The sequence below is a fragment of the Heptranchias perlo genome, chromosome 35 (assembly GCF_035084215.1).
Source record: "Heptranchias perlo isolate sHepPer1 chromosome 35, sHepPer1.hap1, whole genome shotgun sequence".
NCBI lineage: Eukaryota > Metazoa > Chordata > Chondrichthyes > Hexanchiformes > Hexanchidae > Heptranchias > Heptranchias perlo.
This window is the reverse complement of record NC_090359.1, coordinates 20,718,946-20,725,254: the sequence shown is the minus strand read 5'-3', so window position 1 is coordinate 20,725,254 and position 6,309 is coordinate 20,718,946.

Genomic DNA, 6,309 nt, shown 5'->3' with positions numbered 1-6,309 from the left:
ATTCTTGGGAGCGTTACAGTTCCACGGTAAGATTCCCACAATTTGGCCAGTTGGAAACCAAAGGGGGCAGGCCCATGATTTTTTAAAAAGCGCGACGTGAAAGCAAGATCATGAAATGGGCCTGCTCACATAATGGGTTTTTGTTACACAGTTTTCAATTATCAATACTTCACAGCCAAAGTCATGTCTGGTTCAGATGTGGATGGATGGCCATAAGGCAGGCCTCCAATACCTCGATCGAGTGATTGCTCATGTGTGACTCGAGACAGTGAGTGTCAGAAGGCTTGTCTTTTTCTATATATCATCCCCCACTCCCCTCCTCCCAACCCCCGCTTAGTATTTCTTTTTGCAAGTTTAGTTACTCTTGTAAAGCAGTGGCCATTTTGCACACAGCAAGCTCCCACAAACAGCAACGTGATAATGACCAGATAATCTAGGCACCGGGGAGAACGCCCTTGCTCTTCTTCGAAATAGTGGCCGTGGGATCTTTTACGTCCAGCTGAGAGAGCAGATGGGGGCCTACGGTTTAACATCCTACCCGAAGGACGGCACCTCCGGCAGTGCAGCACTCCCTCAGTATTGCGCTGGGAGTGGTCAGCCTAGATTTTGTACTCAAGTCTCTGGAGTGGGCCTTGAACTCACAACCTTCTGACTCAGAGTGCTACCCACTGAGCCACAGCTGACACGAGAGGTGTATTATTTATATCTCATAGAATGTTATCAGCACAGACGCAGACCATTTGGCCCATCAGATCCGTGCTGGTGTTCTTCTCCACATCAGCCACCTCGTCTAAATCCACTCTCCCGCTCGCTCCCCAGAACGATTCTGCGATTTATATCTCCCCGGTCACGTTGATTCGGTAAAGTTGCTGCAATACAGAGAAAGGGGTGAACTACAGTCACGTTTAGGCTGAGACGGGGACTGCAGTAAACACTGAGACTACCTTGAGCGAAGCCACAGGAGACTGCCTAATCTTTACAATTTCAGGAAGTAGCTTTGGTTTCATCATTTATTCCCTCCTCCCCCATCCCAAACCCACTGATATTTTGGCAGACAGTCCAGCGCACAACCCACAGGGATAGGTTCAGCAAACACACCTGCCTCACCATTAAGAGGCTAGAAAGTTGATATATTGTGAAAGATCTTTTTTTTAAAAAACGCAGCAGTCGACTTGTACAGACTACACACGCGTGCAACTGGGGACTAGATAACAGGCAGCTGTATAAACCTGCTGCCCTTAACTTTCTCTTGAAAGCACTGACTCTTGCTGGGGTCCGCTTTCATGGCTGTCCTCCAGTGCTTGACCCAATATAGGAACAGGAGTAGGCCATTCAGCCCCTCGCGCCATTCTATTAGATCGTGGCTAATTTAAGGTAATCGGCAAAAGAACCAGAAGGGAGATGAGAATTTTTTTTTTTATGCAGCGATTTGCTATGATCTGGAATGCACTGCCCGATAGAGTGGTGGAAATAGACTCAGTGGTAGCTTTCAAAAGGGAATTGGATAAATACTTGAAGGGGAGAAAATTCCAGGGCTATGGGGAAAGAGCAGGGGAGTGGGACTAATTGGATAGCTCTTTGAAAGAGACGGCACAGGCACGATGGGCCGAATGGCCTCCTTCTGTGTTGTAAGATTCTACGATTCACTTCTAATTGGCCTGAGTGACTTTTCTAAATGTGTGAACCTCAGCACCGAGTGTGGGCAGGCGATCAAACCCGATCCTTTCCACTACCAATGTCCACGTCCACATTGTATCTCAAGATGAGTCAGGCGAGCCGAGGTCACTGGGGCACAATGAAGTGTTTCCCCTTAAAGAGGCAACACCTCTAGTGTTTCTCATGGAGGGTCTATGACATCCAAACTGATTCAACAAAAAGTTACCCAGTTATAGGGGAAAAGATCCATGGAATACCTGCCAGTGCAAGATAGCATCCAGCAAACAAGGCACGTTCGTACTTAAGGATCACCTGGACACGAGCTATAGCGCAGAAAGTGGGTAAGCAGGCAGAAAAGAAAGACTCGCATTTATATCGAGCCTTTCACGACCTCAGGAAGTTCCAAAGCGTTTCACAGACAATTAAGTACTTTTGAAGTGTGGTCACTGTTGTAGTGTAGTAAACGCAGCAGCCAATTTGCACACAGCAAGATCCCACAAACAGCAATGTGACAAATGACCAGATAATCTGTTTTAGTGATGTTGGTTGAGGGATAAAAATTTGCCAGGAGACCGGGGAGGACACCCCCTGCTCTTCAAAATAGCGTCTTCGGATCTTTTACATCCACCTGAGGGGGCAAGCGGGGCCTCAGTTTAACGTCTCTACTGACGGACGGCACCTCCGACAGTGCAGCACTCCCTCCGTATTACACTGAAGTGTCAGCCTAGATTATGTGTTCAAATTCCACACAAGAGATTAGCAAAAATGAAGGTGTACGAAATTGAAAGAAACCCTGTAAGATGCGATGGCAATTGGTTGCGAGGTAGGAGACAGAGTGGGGACAAAGGGAACGGTCAGCGATTGGCAAGATGTGACAACTGGTGTTCCCCACGGATCTGTACTGGGGCCTCGGCTTTTCACCATGTATATCAATGAGTTGGATGAAGGAAGAGAGAGTTGTATATCCAATTTGCAGACTGCAGTAAATTAGGAGGCACAGTAAGTTTTGTAGATAGGAGCAGGAAACTACGAAGAGATGTAGAAAGCCTGAGTGGGTAAAACTATGGCAGATGGAGTTCATCTACTTCGGATCCGAGAAAAATAAATCAGAATATTGTCTTAATGACAAGAAATATAGGGGCTGTGGAGGAGCAAAGGCATTTGGGTGTCGATATGCCCAATTCACTAAAAGCTGGTGGCCAGATACAAAAAGTAAATCAAAAAAGCGAATGGAATGTTGGCCTTTATCTCAAGGAGGTTGTAATACAAAAGTAAGGAAGTTATGCTTCAGTCATACAGAGCCTTATTCAGACCCTATCTGGAGCACTGCGTTCAGTTTTAGGTACCAAACCTCAAGAAGGATTTATTGGCCTTGGAGGGGGAACAGTGAAGATTCACCAGAATGATATTGGGGCTCAAATTGAGGTCAGCTTGCAGACTAGACTTGTATTCCCTTGAGTATAGAAGATTGAGGAGTGATCAAAATGAGCCGTTTAAAGTCATAGTGTTTCCGTAGAGTAGATACAGAGAAATTATTTCCTCTGGTGGCAGGGCAGGGAGGGGGAATGCATAATCTTTAAAATAGAGTCACTTAGGAATGAAATCAGGACGTACTTTTTCCACAGAAAGGATAATGGAAATGTGGAAAACTCGCCCCTGAACGGCTGTGGATGCTGGGGGACAACTGGAGTTTTCAAGACTGAGATCGACAGATCTTTTATTAGCAGAGAAAGGCTCTGAGGTTGATCCCTGCAACCGAAGAACTCACCCTTCAGTCCTGAGAAAAAGCCAAAGAGAGGACCTTTAAAAAGTGCACAAGATACCAAGTGCGTTAAAGTTAACCTGCAGCACCGTTCAAAGATAAAGCAGGACTGCGGCACAAGGGGCCATCGGTAGAAACTAGCTAAAGGCAAGTTCCAAACTGATAGCAGGAAGAGCAAAGAGTGATAGAGATAATTTAAAGTTACATAGACTAGGCTTGTATGCCCTCGAGCATAGAAGTTTAAGGGGCGATCACATTGAGGTGTTTAAGATGATTAAAGGATTCGATGGGGTCGATAGAGAGAAACTATTTCCTCTGGTGATGGGGGGAGTCCAGAACAAGGGGGAATAACCTTAAAATTAGAGCCAGGCCGTTCAGGGGTGATGTCAGGAAGCACTTCTTCACACAAAGGGCAGTGGAAATCTAGAACTCTTTCCCCCCACCCCCAAAAAGGCCAGGGACGCTGGGGGTCAATTGAAATGTTCAAGACTGAAATCGTTAAGATTTTTTTTTTTAAGTAACGCTATCAAGGGATACGGAGCAAAGGCGGGTAAAATGGAGTTGAGGTACAGATCGGCCATGATCTAATTGAATGGCCTTCTCCTGTTCCTGTGTGATTAAATACCTGGGTAGAATTCAACGCCATGATGGGGGAACCGTAGGGTTTCTGTACTTTTAAAATTTTGTTCGTGGCAGATGGGCAATGCCGGAAAGGCCACATTTATTGCCCGTCCCTCGCAGCGTAGGTTTACTAGAATGATACCCGGACTTCGAGGGTTAAGTTACGAGGAGAGATTACACAAATTGGAGTTGTATTCTCTGGAATTTAGAAGGTTAAGGGGCGATCTGATCGAAGTTTATAAGATATTAAGGGGAACAGATAGGGTGGATAGAGAGAAACTATTTCCGCTGGTTGGGGATTCTGGGAGTCGGGGGCACTGTCTCAAAATTAGAACCAGACTTTTCAGGAGCGAGATTAGAAAACATTTCTACACAGAAAGGGTGGTCGAAGTTTGGAACTCTCCTCCGCAAACGGCAATTGATACTAGCTCAATTGCTAAATTTAAATCAGAGATAGATAGCTTTTTGCCAACCAAAGGAATTAAGGGATATGGGCCATAGGCAGGTATATGGAGTTAGATCACAGATCAGCCATGATCTTATCAAATGGCGGAGCAGGCACGAGGGGCTGAATGGCCCACTCCTGTTCCTATGCCCTAAGGGAGGGAGGATCCTTGAACCGCTGCACTCCTCGCAGCGCTGATGCCCGTCAGCAGGGCAAGTAGAATGAGCTCCCTCGTGCGCACGGTCGAGTCTAGTTGCGTTGCATCGCACAGCTGGAAAGCTACCGCACTCTTACGCAAAAACAGAACTTTGAGCGGGACGACGTGGTTTTTTTTGGTAACGTTTTATGAATGTGAAGGATACGGTGTGACAGGTAACAGTCTTTAATCTTGAGTCACTCGTTCATTTTTTTTTGTTAAATAGTGTCTCATTGGTAACGAAAGGAAAAAATAAACACTCGCGCACACAAGACTATCTGTGACTTGTCCACCTGGAGGACGTCCAGCGGCTACGGAAGACCGGCAGAGTCTTACCGTCGATCGGAGAGCTCCGCCAGGCAAAGGTTCCAGCTCGTTCCCTTTCTCCCCCCCCCCCCCCCCACCCCCCCACCACTGTGCGGCCATCCGAGGCGGGCGGTTATGGGGGACGCGCAGAAATTACATTTTTTTTTTAAAAAGGGGGGGGGGGGGAAAGAACCGTACGCTGGGATGAGCAGGTTAGACTGTGCACCAAAGTGGAACTTTTTTTTGGCTTGCAAGCCCACTTGCGACGAAGAGGCGAGTTCAAGGGTGGAAAGGAGGCAGTGGAAATTACAGTAGTCTCGCATTATAATTCAAAGTTTCAAAGCTGCAGTCTTTGATTTCTTCACGAAGACTGATGTCAAAGTGGCTTAAAGACAGTTCTTCATATTATATATATATAAAAATGCCAACTTCCATTATCTGAACTGCCGTTTGCAGCATTATATATATATATATATATATATATATATATATATTTATATATATGGCTTGCAAGTCATAAAATTCACAATTGAACAGAAAAACTACACACGCACAAACTCGCACGATAAGAGAGCGACCTGAGATGGTGAACGATCACAGTGTTAGTCGACGTAACTTACAGTAGTGGGCGTCACCCTGCAGAACACGTAGGGTTAAACAAGCGGAAATGATTGTCTGGCCCGTTTCAATCATCCCCCCCACCCCACTGTCCAAAATTATTTCTGCCACATCAACTAACGATATCCCCAATCAGGTTTCAGCTTCCTCCACATTACAGTCTAAATAGAAATAAGTTACAACAAACACACACTCTCTCTCTCTCTCACACACACACACACGCACACACACGGGTTAAGGTTTCAACACATTCTACTTCTCCACAGAGTGGGGTCTGCTTCAGGAAAACCCTCCGTGAAATCTTCCAAGTGAAATACATTAAAGCAGGCAACAAGTGGGCACGCACCTGCAGCGCGGCAAGTCAAAGCCGAGAGGAGACGGTGGGAGAAAGGGGGGAAAAACGCAAGGCAAAGCGGACGGGAATAATATCGACAGCCGCGCGCTGAAACCCAAATAAAACGCACGCCCTCCTCCTCCTCAGTTATGGCTTCGTGCGGTTTCTGAAGCACGTCCACACACCGCGCGCGCTCAAGCCGCTGTTGACCGTGCAGGGGGCGTTCTGGAGCAGTCCATCCTATCGGATCTTTTCCACAGCTATCAACTCCCCCCCACCCCCACCCCGCCACCCCCAACTCTTCAGCCGCAGTCATAACCCATTTAACAGCAGTCTGATCAGATTCAGTTTGACAACAATTCCGACCCTGC